We start from the raw sequence: 13,929 nt of genomic DNA on the forward strand, positions 1-13,929 counted from the left end.
GGCCTGATTTCTAAAGCGCAGTCGGCCCGATGGGATCCAACACCTTCATTTCTGCACCACCATCTGGCCTGCACTGTGCACGTTCTACAGACTAGTCTGATACCTTACATTCCCACAGCGCAATCACTAAGATAAAGCCCTGACCCTCAAAGAGCACCGCCATCTCATCCACCTCTTCCAAACTGGCCGAGTGTGTTACTGATGCTCTTTCTAAAGAAACAAGCAAGAAAACGAGGCTGCCCAGGCTCCCATCTGCGACCTGGCACCAGTGGGGGTCTGGCCTCCTCGCCTCGCCTCCTTCCCTCTGGAGCGCCTCCTGTCCGTGACCCGGCACCAGCGGGGGTCTGGCCTCCTCGCTTTTGCTTTGTCTTTCATGACCTTGATCTCGTTTAGGGCGTGTGAGCCTGCACGCATAATTAAAGGACAACTTTTAAACAGCATGTTGAACTTAGAGAATTTACCTAGGATCAATTTTGTTCAAACAAACAAACAAACAAACCAAAAACCAACTTCACTCCTATTGAAAGACAGAGAATGCCCTACAAATGATAGGATTATAGGGAAAAATGATAACAGCAAAATATTGAAATTGCTAAAAGAACGTATGCAAGGTTCTTATTTTCGTTTGCTTTCTTTATTGTTAAGCATGGAGATCAAAACAGTTTACTGAAATATAAATAGACATTTGAATAAACACGTCACTACAAAGAAAAAAGTATCTTTTCTAAGAACCAATTTTTCTCCTCTCGTTTTCATTTGATGTTGATCAAAACCTACAGCTGACAGTGAGGGGATGAAAAGCAAGCATCATGCCCGGACGCATGCCCGGCACCACGTCATGTCTGACGGGCAGTGGGAAAGGTGCCGGGTGAACACAGAGCAGGAAAGGCCCCGGAGGAGCCGTCGGTGCTGCCCCTGGCCGGCCGGCAGGGCGTGCTGCGAGTCCCACGCGCTCAGCCTGGACGAGGCAGCAAGGCCCTTGTTCCCTTGTGGCTTTGGGGCTCGGCCTGGTGTAGGGCATCTAACCTGCCTTCCCTGTCCATGTGACCTAGGCCCCGGCCTGGTGTAGGGCATCTAACCTGCCTTCCCTGTCCATGTGAGCTAGGGCCCGGCCTGGTGTAGAGGAACTAACCTGCCTTCCCTGTCCATGTGAGCTAGGCCCCGGCCTGGTGTAGGGCATCTAACCTGCCTTCCCTGTCCATGTGACCTAGGCCCCGGCCTGGTGTAGGGCATCTAACCTGCCTTCCCTGTCCATGTGAGCTAGGGCCCGGCCTGGTGTAGGGCATCTAACCTGCCTTCCCTGTCCATGTGACCTAGGCCCCGGCCTGGTGTAGGGCATCTAACCTGCCTTCCCTGTCCATGTGAGCTAGGGCCTGGCCTGCTGTAGAGGAACTAACCTGCCTTCCCTGTCCATGTGAGCTACCTCTCCATTGGAGGTGATCCAGCTGGAATTCGACCTCAGGTCGTTGAAGGCTTTCTGGGTTACTTCGCAGCACCTGGTCTTTACAGTCACCTCCATCCAACAGCATCTCACCCACTGCCTCAAATCATCATGAGACCAGCAGTTGGCGTAATGGCTATGTCGCTGGACTCCCCTGTAGTCAGCCGCGGTTCAAGTCCCAGGCCTGGTGGCTTAAACTCATGCTGAGAGCGTGTGCATGCATGCCCAAGATCCCGAGAGGAGAATGGAGGAGAAGGGACTGCGGCGTGGCTATCCTCCCGGGGGGTGATTTCTCGCTTTCTGTCTCCCTCTGTCTTTCTGGTGAGTGCATGTGCCCTATAGCAAAAATCTCTAAGAAAAAAATCACATCACCCTTTCCATCTTACCTCCCTCACGGGCATGGCATTCGCTGCACTGACCTCGGACTCTCCCCGGAACACCTTCACCATGGACTCCTGCCATGAGCAGAGCCCCCGCAGGATCAGCCCTGGGAAGACCAGACTGGTGCAGGCGCCAGCGCACACCTGCCAGCGCGCCTTTGCACGTACGCTCAATCCTCATGGAGCAGGTACTCAAACGCTGTTTGTCCAGTGCTGAACTGCTTCACGGTGAGCGCACGGCCGTCTTTCTTAGTCGTATTGTAACTCTCAATCAGTTCACTTGTTGCCTCCGAGTTCGGGAGGACTGTCGGCATCTCTACATTGCAGGGAGAGTCTTCTTGATCGTCTGTCCTAGTCAGCCCTTCCAGTGCAGCTCAGCTTCCTGTCCATTCAGGAAACTCCTCTCACAATCACCTTGGAGCCGTTTGGTTTTGTCCCACCCATCAGAACTACCAGGAAGGGGTCTTGTGGTGTCTGTGAGCCCCACTCTCCCTGGTGCTGACTGGCCAGCCCCCACCTGGCTGGCCGTCCCGGGCTGAGCTGCGAGGGCCGTTTTCAGGTGTGGCCTGCCCTGCTGACCAGTGCCGGGCACCAGCCCTGCTCGCCCAGATCCCGGCCTGCTGCTGGCTGTTACCTACCCTTCTCCGTAGTTCTTCTCAGTTTTGAAAAACCTATTTTATTTTTACTTTATTGCCTTTGTTTAAAATTCAATTTCTTCTTCTCTAAACATTTCCTGATCCAGACACAAATGACATGTGCCTTCTCAAATATTAAAAAAACAGTTTTAAAATTTCTTTAGAATGTTACAGTTTATCATTTTTAGGTTTACGTAGACTTTATTTTTCAGAAGTGAACATAGGGCCTGTGTCCTCTCGCCAGCTAAATGCCTCCCCCTCCGTACCTGGAAGGCAGGTGGCTATGCCCGGTCGACTCCTAGCTCCTCCCCACCTCCTGGAGCAGCCCTGCTCCCCCGAGCCCACCTGAGACACCTGCAGCAGACGGGGCGCGAGTCCTCTCCTCCTGCACTCCCCCCGACCATGGCACTGGTTTCGTATCATGAAGACAGCTGCCCGGGGGCCTCTGAGCAGGGAGCGGAAGTGCTGGTGGGGCCGAGTGGCTCCTCTGGGTGGCAAGGTCCCTTGTCCAGCCCCACCCCTCGTACTATCAGGGCTTTACCGATGCCGCGTGTGGGGCATCTGTCCACTCAGTTTGGGTGGTAAATTTCTAGCTAGTCCATCACATGCCATGGGGCGGCCAGCTCAGAGAGGGACAGATCGAACCAACGTGTCTCAGCCTTCTCTCACCCTGGACAGGAGGTGCAAGGCTTCCTTCCGGTACTTGCACGGCTCCTGTCCTGTTCTGCCTCTAGTCAAGCCGTATGGTTGTAGGAGCTGCCATGAGTGACACAGGGACAGGTGGAGAGGCATTTCTTCACGACCCACAGCCAACAGCTCACCAGATCGTCAGGCTGCAAAGGGCCAGGGTCACTGCTCCCTGAGGCAGCCGGGTGGGCTGAGACACACTTGTGGTGTCTGGGGCACTCGGGGAGGCCCCTCTGTCTCCCAGCAGAGACACAGAGCGCGAACGCCCCGCCCAGGACGGCCTCTCCCCAGGTCTCGCCACTCGTGCGTCCTCTGCTCCTGCCGTACGCATGCGTTACTGGCTGAAACACTCAGCTCCCGGGTAACTGCCTTAGCAGATGTACGTTTTAAATTCCATTTTACTTTCAGAGAAAGGGAAACAAAGCCATCTTGGGTCTTGGGACCATAAATAAGATCCCGTAAAGGCGTTTGACCGAGTCTCCCCCTCGGCTGCTTTGGGGCTTCATATTTCCCATATGTTTGTCTAGAAATCGAGAAATCTGTCGGCCTGAGAACACTGGTTTCCTTTCACTCCAGAAGTAACTCGCTTATCTGACTGATGGTGCGTGAGAGAGTGGGCGGCTGGGACTCACGGCGGAGGCAGCCCTCTGGCCTGGAACTGCTCGGCAGGCACATGTCTAAGGGAGCCCGCAAGGGCCGCGCCGCCTGGGGTCGCCGTCATAAAGGTACCTCAACCCTCATTGCACACCTTTCTTTAATAAGCAAAAATGTTGGCATCGGCACCGAAGCTGAGGAAATGCTTACTTAGCTTTCTGAATTAAGAATGGATCCGCGTGGGGCCAGCAGGTGGTGTAGTGGTTAAGGTGCTGGACTCCCGTGTGGCTAACTGTGGTTCAAGTCCCAGACCTGGCGACTTGAGCATCATGCCAGGGCCAGGTACATGCTTGTCCGAAACTCCAGGAGGAGAGTAGAGGAGAAGCGTGACCAGCCCTTCTAGGGGGTGATTCTCTCTTGCCCTCTCTCTGTCTCTGTCTCTGTCTCTTTCTCTCATGAACTCACATACCCTATGGCAAAAACCTTACAAAAAAAGAAAAAAACAATGACCTCAGGGAGGCCATGCTAAAACAGTGCCTGTCTACATGGGTGTTTTATTCACTCTCCTGGAACTGCACCTTCTGCAAAAATTTCAGGAGTTGAACACGAAGTTTCATTATTAAAAAGTTAAGCATTTCTTTGTTTTATTCCCATTTTCCAGAAAGTTATCTCAGAATATCCTTTCTTAAGAAATGTCCAGTAAGCGTCTGTGTGGTGCTGGAAAGTGTGGTGAGTGTGAGGGCACGCACTAAAGTCACAGATGCGTACATTTCTGAGTGTCAGCGACCTCAACCACCAAGCACCTTTCCCAAACAGGTTGAACGAAGCATAGCTGAGATGGCTGGAACCGCTCATCTCCACGGTTCGTAAACACCCTCAATTTCTTGGATTTTCTCTCTAGTATTTCAAACAGTCCTCGGGGCAGGCAGCGGCATGGTGGTTAAGGGCGCTGGACTCCCACATGGTCGACCGTGGTTTGAGTCCTGGACCTGGCAGCTTGCTTTCTCATTTCTCTCTCTCTCTCTCTCATTCTCTCACTCTGTCCTCCTCTGGTCAAATTAAAACTAATTAATTAAAAATAATTATTTAAAAAAGAGTCTATAAAATAAAAATAAATAAAATAATAGAAATTGTCTTTGAGAACAGCAGAAAATGCTGGGTACAGCAGGTGTGTAAATGGTCTCTTACAATTCGCAACCGCGGGGTCCTGTCTTTCAGTACCATGCAGAGATAACTAGATAACTAGCAGATAACTACCCGCGCTACGAGTTCAGCACTGGCTCAGGGTAAGGGATCAGAGGTGTAACTACTGAAGTTTTTAAGAAACTCACAACTACCAAGCTGCACTGCAACAGTCACGCAGTCGAGAACAGCTATCAAACCAGGCCCCCAGAGACTGTTTGCCCCAGGTTCCCAAATTCCCATTAGAGTAAATACAAGTTTAAAAGACTGCTCGATCATTGGCTCACAGATACAGGGATATTCAAATCATCAGAGCCTCAGCGGGAACCCTGGTGAAGCGTCGTGCAGGGCGTGGCGAGGGCTTAGTGTGTGTGGATGTTCCCTGCAGGGCTTGGTTGGGGCATCGGGGAGACGCCGCAGGGAGAGGAGGGAGGCCGACAGCTGCCGCCCGCAGTAGGGCAGAGCACTCGGCCCTCCTTGAGGGAGAAACACACGGCATGTAAACCGCGCTCGGCGGAGACTACCACCACGCCACCCGCCACCTGTCTACACCCTACAGCCTCTGGCTCACAGTAAAGATGTCGGACACTGAGGCTGGGAGATTAGGTAGTGACAGGGGCCATGGAAGGGAGTTCTTAAGACGCCTTAGAGAGGGGCCAGCAGATGGCATAACGGTTACGCCACTGGGCTCCCGCATAGTCGACTGCGGTTCCAGTCCTGGACTCGGTGGCTTACAAACCTCATGCCGGACACGTGTGCGTGTGGGCCCAAATCCCGAGAGGAGACTGGATTGTGTGAGCACCCACCTCGGAGGGATGATTTCTCGAGTTCGGTCTCTCTGGCGAGCGCCCGTGCCCTGTAGCAAAAAGTCTCTCTCTAAAAAAATAAATAAATAAATAAAATGATCCCTTAAAGAGTTGCAAAAAACTCAGCGAAACTTATCTACTGTCTTTGAACAGACTTAAAATCATCAAGTCTCTGGCCACAAGAGTTTTTACAGCGCACCAGGGAAGTTGGAGCAATTGCGTGCTAGGTAGGAAACCCGTGTCTAAGCAACGGTACGGAAGTCACTAGAATGAACAGACAGAGAAGAGCTCCATAGCACTGGAGTGGCTGGGAGGACTGCGAGCACACGGGACAGAGGAGGGAAATCCAGGACGGGGTGGGGAGGACGTCGCCTCTCAACCCTGGAGGGAGTTGCGAGTCTGACCTTCCGCGTACTGTGATAAAAGCTGCTGCAGGCCGGCTCTTTTGAAATTATTTTTGGTCCCTAGACTGTGCCCCTTTGAAGCCTGGCCCCAGGGGCCCCAGAAGTAGAGTTATGTATATACAATTTGGAAACGTGAGAGCCCTGCAGGAAGACACCGTTCGGAAGATTTAGATGACTCTTCCCATTCTTACATTCTGGGAATCTTCTAGGGGCACCTTCGCTCCTACAATAGAATAGTCGCTGAAATGTAGACTGAAATGCTTCTGGCCTTGCCATTTTAGGCAGTTCTTGACTATTAGCTCACAGCCACCGGCTGGCACCAGGCTCACCCCTCGGCCTCTGCCCACCGCTCCCTCCCAGGGCTGCTGGGACTCGGATCGGATCTTGCAGCTCAAGTGCCGCACACTGCGGGAGGCAGCCGCGTCCGTGGGTGGCTGTGTCCTTTCTCTCCCCCTAGACGGGCCCGGGCTCAGTTGCGCACGCCGGACGCCTTGTTGCTCGTGGCCGCTCCTTTGCCTAAGTCTGCCCCCACCAGGAGGTCCGTCTCTGAGAGGACTGCATCTTGCCCTGTGCAAGCTTCTCCCAGGCTAGCTCCTGACACGTACAACTTGGCGCATTGTGAATTCATAAGTAGGTTACTATTTCTCAATAACATGGTTTGTACATTTTAATGAAGAGCATGCAAATTTTAAAGACACAACACTTTTTAAAAATGCATCCTACACCTGAACTATTGTGTGGTTTGGAATCCGAGCAATGCATGTAAATGCCACCCTCCAGGCCCAGCAGTGCTGGAAGCCACATGGAAGATCTGGGTTTGATCCCCAGGTCGACCCATACACTACAGGTGGGTATGCAGCTGCGTTCCTGATGGGCTGAACAGCCAGGGGTGAGGGGAAACAGCACTCTCCGCTGAGGGTGCTGGTCTCATATCTCTCTCTCTCTCTCTCTCTCTCTCTCTTATAAAAGAAATAAACATTTTAAAATGCAATAAGATGTAACTCTCCAAAGTTTGAGAGGGAAGTTTCACAAGGCTAGTGTCTGCTTCCTAAGAGGATCAAGACATTTCCATAAACAAGGGGGAAACGTGGGGAAACACGCAAGACCTGCAAGGAGGAAGGCGCCTTTGCTACCTCCTTGTTCTCAGGAGGAGCCGCGTCCTCACGTGCACTGAAGCAGGCCCTGAGCTCTGTGCTTCCACTCTGTCCTCACCACGGAGAGCGTCCTCCACGTCGCCATGTCATGCCCGGGGTTCCTGGCGTGGCCGGTTACCTTCATGTATCTTCAGAAGTGAGTGCCCAGACTCTGAGAGCCCTCCAGGTGAGTGATGCCAAGTGACAGCAGCATGGAGCCGACACCAGCCCAAGGTGGAAGCCCCAACAAATGCACCGCTGGGATGTCGGATGTACCCAGCGGCCATTTCGCCCGCCGAAGATCACACATTCTGATGCTGAGTTACTTAGGATCCAAAATAGTCAAAGTCAGTGTAAAGATTTCACACCTGGGGAGCTTTAACGTGGCAGGTTTCTGCTGACTGCATCAGTACAATCTGCGTGATTCACACGTGTAAACAATGTACACATAGAAACACACGTATGCACGCACAAGATACACCTGCATACACGATGTATGTGTGCAAGAATGCATATACATACTACATACCAAATGCATATACGATACACCTATTCATAACAAATACATACACATGAACAATATATATAACAAGTACACATACATCTTCAATATACATGTGCATATACTGTATATTCATGCATTTACAGATATGAGGGGACTTCAAAGTATTTGTGGAAAAATAGAATCTAAGTACAAGTTTATTTTGATGTAGAAAGGTTTGAAATCTATGCATAAGTTTTTTAAAATAATTTTTTAGCTTTTATTTTTTAAATTTATTTTTATTTGACCAGAGAGGGACAGAGTGAGAGAGAGAGAGAGAAAGAGGAAAACGGGAAAGCAAGCCACCAGACAGGTCCAGAACTCAAACCACAGTCGTCCACGTGGGAGTCCAGGGCTCTTAGCCACCATGCCACCTGCCGGCCCTATGCATTATTCTTTCTAATATGCATTTCAATCAACTTTCAAAGACCCTCATCCACATATAAATACACAATATGTGCACATGTGTGTGAACACACATACGGTGCAGGTGTACGTCCGCACACACACACAGTCACTCTCAGGTCGTCAAGGTTAATACAGAGAGCTTGTTTTCAGCTGCACTTTGTCCTCTGTCACGGAAGGGAACCAACCCATCTCCACGGCTGTGCAGCAGCACACACCCAGTCTGCTGGCCATGTGAGGGGTTGTTTCCAGCTGTATCGAGCATTGGACAGACACAAACAGCACTCTGCCCGCCCTCTCTCAGCCACCCCCCCTGTCCACAAGTGGGCACTGGGGCAGTGCAGAGTGTCCGAACCTACACAGTGGACAGCCGTGCTCCACAGGCTGCCTGCCTCTCCATGGGACGCACCGCTGCTCGCCCCGGTACAGGTGCAATGGCAGCCCCTCCTTTCGGAATGACTGCAAGGGTTAAAAGCAATCATGAACATGCGTGGTTTCTGCGTGTGCAGGTCATGCACGGTAAGGACTGTTGGCTAGGGCAGGTAGCCCAGGTCGGCCCCGTTCCAACGCCCCCATGCTGCAGTGCCCTATGGCAGTGGAGGTGATCATTGGATGTCAACCAGCTGGGCAACGAGGGGTCTGCCAGTGCATGTGTGGTTGTGTGTGTGCATGTATGGGTGTGTGGGTGTGTGGGTGGTTCTGTGTGGTCATGTGGGCTGTGTGTGGGTGTGTGGGTGGTTCTGTGTGGTCATGTGGGCTGTGTGTGGCTGTGTGTATGGTTGTGTGCAGTCATGTGGGCTGTGTGTGGCTGTGTGTATGGTTGTGTGCAGTCATGTGGGCTATGTGTGTGGTTGTGTATTATGTGGTTGTGCACGGTCATGTGGGCTCACGTGGTCATGTGGGCCATGAGTGTGGTTGTGTATTATGTGTGGTTGTGTGTGCTCATGGGCTGTGGGTGTGGTTGTGTGTGTGCTCATGTGGGCTCTGTGTAGCTGTGCGTGCTCACGTGTGCTATGCGTGTGGCTGTATGTGCATGTCCGGGACGGACAGGAGAGGCTAGTCATGGTTAATGTGCACATTCCACTCATCCCACCAAGGTTTCCACCCAATTATTTTTCAAACTCTGAATATAGAAAACATAGCCATCTGGAAAAATTTGTTAACACCAAAATTTATTTTTAGCTCAGGACAAATGTGCCCTACTAATTCCAGCTCAGAAAACAGGATTTTCAGCTTCTACCCAAGTGCAACGGGGCTAGTGGCCTTCCCTTCTCACTTAAGCTGTGGACTGAAACTGAGTCTAGTTCGGTTTGGAGCCCACGTGGCTTTGTGCGAAATTAAGCCCCGCTCCTTGAAACAAAGGCTCGGCAGGCTCCTAGCATTTCATTGCTTCAAGCCGAGAGCACCGAGAACCGAGGCGAGAGGCAGGGTGGGGCCTGGTCAGAAATGGGATGGCGTGTGCGCTGAGGAAAGGCGGCGCCCGTCGGAAGTCCCGACAGCACCCGAATTCCACGTCGGCCCCGGCGAGCACGGACGAAGCACTGGGGTGGGGGACTCGGCAGCCATGGCCCCGCGGTGGCGAGCTGCCCAGGGGCACCCAGGCTCTCAGTGCTGAGACGGCGCACAGACTTCCTCAGGCCCAGCCTGTGGAGGGGAAGGTTCTCACTTGACTAACACTTGGGTTGACCCTTCAAAACGTGCGGCGGGCCAGGAGGAGAGCAGAAGCGAGAAAGCAGGTCGGGGTCCACGTTCCCAGGGTCACTCCCCAGCTGCCCCCTCGCTCGCCAGAGACAGGAAGGAAGACGGAGGGAGGGCGCGGGGAAGGGAGGCCGGGGCTCGGGGTCACCCAGAGACCTCCCTCTCGGCCGCGCTCGCCTGCTCCTTCACAGACAGCACTAGAATGGCCGGAGCGTGGGGAGGGGAGACGGGCTTTACGGAGCATCCCCGGGGCCTTGGCCACTACCCTGAGGTCGTCCAGCTAGAACCCGCCACACGTGCTCTCGAATAACCACGGCGACTCCCAGCCTGCAGAGGTTCCACTGCAGCTCCTCTAGCCGGTGGTGGGAAGTGGGGTGTGGGCTCCCGGCTCTGCTCAGGCAGGGTAGGGGTGGCGAGCAGCACCTGGTGGCTGGGAAGCAGGGGTGAGGCAAGCTGCACAGCCATCCTGCCACCTTCATCACGGAGGCTCGGAGGGACACTCCTCCCCTGAGCGCTCGTCCCCAAACACTGCCTACCTGCAGGACAAGCTCGGCCCGGGAATGAGGAAAACCCGGTGACACTGGCTCCGATTCCTGCTCCCACATCCCGCGGTGGTGGGCTACTCCCGTAACTCACGTGAGCTCAGTCTCCCCATCTGTGAAACGGCACCTTGAGGAGCTGTGCTGCATCGCGTGGAGACTCGGCGAGCAGCTGTGGACGGGACACCCTCAGCCCACCCCAGGCACATTCTCGAGGACCGGCCCCTCCAGCAGTTTCTGTTCCTGTGGGCGAGGCCGCCCAGACGCCGTCCTGGCTCTGTGTAGAAAGCCTGCTTTGGGGGTAAGGGAGCTGGATCCCACGTGGCCGACCTCAGGGGACCGTGGCCAAGGCCGGCTCAAGTCATTGGCCAGACCGTGAGCCTGCACCGCGTCGGCCGTGGAGTCAAAATCTCACTGTCACCAGAGCACACCAACCGCCTCTCTGCACGGATTCGGGGGATCCGCAGAAATCCATAAATGCGAAACCGGAGCGACAAAGCCGCAGGCCTGCTCCTGCTGACAGCGTTCGAGAAGGAAAATACCCACCTACGTTGCCGAGTTTGGCTGTGTAGGCCAGCAGTAGCACTCTGATGCAAGCCCAGAGAATTCTAAAACTAGGTAAGCACTTCCTCCTGAAAGAGAGAGAAGAGGCATGCCACACACCTTAACAGAGGAGGTCTACGGATTCGGCATCTTCCGCCACTCTCTCTAAAACTGACTGACAGCTCCTGTCTAGAAACAATTTTCTAGAATAATTTTTTAGAGAGGTTTTCGCTATAGGACACATGCGCTCACCAGAAAGACAGAGAGAGACAGAGACAGAAAGCGAGAAATCACCCCCCAGGGGGGATGGTCACACCACAATCCCTTCTCCTCCATTCTCCTCTCGGGATCTTGGGCACACACACACGCACCTGGCATGAGTTTAAGCCACCCGGTCTGGGACTCGAACCGTGGTCGACTACATGGGAGTCCAGTGGCATAGCCATTACGCCAACTGCTGGTCCCTAGAATAATCTTTTAATAATAATAATATTCTGCCCTTGGGTTACACCGTGGAAAAGAGAGGACACATGTTTAGTGGCGGAGAAATCCCTGCCTGGCTCCCAGAGCTACTCCTCCCAGCAGGGACTTCTGTGGCGAGCGAGGGCTCCCTCTGGTGGCTGCTCCGTGGGTGCCGTTTCCTATCTAGGCAGGCAGCAGCTCGCAGGAAGCCCTGAGCGGGGCATCACACAGAGCCTTCACCGCCTTTGTTTACCTGTGCTCTCGGATACTGCTCTTTCTGCATCCTGAGCATCTGTGCAGCCTGCGTGGCGCAAGGTGTCCCCACGGTCCCACTGTGCTCACGCCTTCATGTGTGGGTCATTCTCAGAAGAGCCCACGTGTTCACTCGCATATCAGGGGTGGTGACCAGGGACCCTGATGTCACCGTGTTGTGGGGCACCACGAAGCACCCCCACGAGATCAGTGGGTGGTGTGCATGCCCTGGCTGCACCTCCACCACTGGCAGTGCCCGGGCGCCCTACCCCTTGAGCCACAGCGCTGTGGACACCAGGAAAGCAGTAGCCCTGCCGTGAGCCCAGAGCCCCAGGGAGAGACAGGGCCCCCACCCGGCTTCAAGGGCCAGACCTGTCGGAGCTGACGGAGGGAGGCGGGCTGCCGGCCGGCTCAGGGCCAAGCCAGGCCACCTGTGCCCGACAGATAGTCAGGAACAGCACAGAGGGAAATTCTGAAGGGGGTCAAAGTGCTACTCTAGGGGACAGTGACTGAGAAAGTGAGACGGCCTTACTGCTGACGCGGGGTTTCAGGTCTGCGGGAAAAGGGAACAGCCACAACAGTGTCTTGGGCCAAAGCCCAGCCCAGAGCAAGGCTCTGCTCCCTTCTACCCTGTGACGGCTATGAGAGGTGAGGACGCGGCAGAGAGGTTGGAGACTGGGCGAGGTCGGCTCAGGTTTACAGAAACACACTGTCTCTGCAACGCAAAACCGCGGGCACAGAGCGGGAGCTGACAGAGGAGGTGCACGGCTATCCGGATGGAGGTGAGCTCGCTGATGAAGGTGGACATGGCAGATAACAGACTTCCAAGCTGTGTGGAACGGGCTTACCCGAAGGTGAAGCCATCTGAGACTTCCACGGCTCTAGAGGAGGCGACGCCTGGCTGCAAAGAAACACGCAGTCCGGCCTCTCAGCAGGGCTAATGCCGTGGGCGACTTCAAGTGGAAGCCCATGCTCACCATTCCCAGAGTCCTCGGGTCCTTAGAACTATGCTAAGTCTACTCAGCTTGAGCTGAATAAGTACAAAAACGCGGCCTGGGGAACCAGCAGTTAGCGTAATGGCTATGTCGCTGGACTCCCACATAGTCAACCGCAGTTCGCGTCCTGGACCCGGCGGCTTAAAACACCCTGGGCACATGTGCGTGCGTGCCCAAGATCCGGAGAGGAGAATGGAGGAGAAGGGATTGCGGCGTGGCCATCCCCCCTGGGGGGTGATTTCTCTCTTTCTGTCTCTGTCTCTCTCCATCTGTCTGGTGAGCGCACACGCCCTATAGTGAAAATCTCTGAAAAAAAAACAAAGAAACAAACAAAAAACGTGGCCTGGACGACAACACACCTGCTTATGGCATGGGGGTACTAAATGTTTTAAGGCGACGTCTGAGACCTACTCTCAGTAAAGAGACACTGTTGAAAATGTTGCTGCGAAATGACAAGGCACCTCGTCACTGAGAGCTGATGGAGACGCGCAGGAGAGCGTGCTGTCTTCCCCCCAAGAACACGGCGTCCATCCTGCAGACCCAGGAGCCGGGAGCCGTCTCAACTGCCAAGTCTTACTTTGGAGGCACGTTCTGTAAGGCTCTCGCTGCCCTGGGTAGGGCCCTCCTGATGGCTCTGCACACGGTAAATCAGGAACCTCAGGGAAGGGCCACCACAGTGGATGTCCTCGGCAACAATCGTGACTCGGGAAGAGATGAAAATGTTCGCACCTGCCACTCTCCTGGGCTTGTCTTGGTCCATGACAACTTTTGGTATGGCAGTATCACCCAAGTCCCACACATCAGATTTGCTTTGGAAATGTACTGTACAGGGACTATGCATTAAGCAGAAAAATAAAGTTTTCTTGGAACTACTGTAACCTTAAATTGGAAAATGATTCTTGTGAGTCTACTTTCCCTGCCCCGCCTCACCGTCATGTAAATGTCTTGATGAGAGATGATGAAGTATTCTGTATGATTCAATCATTTCAATTCCTTTCCCCCATTATACAGTTGATGCCTGAAAGAATGTTGGGGGGAGGACTCAAAACTCTACTTGTATTTTTTAAGTTTCTTTTGTGAAAGATTTTTTAATGCATTTTTACTATAAAAATACATGGAAATGTATGCATTCCATTAAAAAAAAAAAACATTCACGTCAACAGCAGCTTGGCAGAAGTCGCTCCCAGCCCTCGTGCATGACTATGAGGGTTTAAGACTTGGGTGGAGGACAC

This window comes from Tupaia chinensis, unplaced genomic scaffold (assembly GCF_000334495.1).
Source record: "Tupaia chinensis unplaced genomic scaffold, TupChi_1.0 Scaffold000346_1, whole genome shotgun sequence".
NCBI lineage: Eukaryota > Metazoa > Chordata > Mammalia > Scandentia > Tupaiidae > Tupaia > Tupaia belangeri.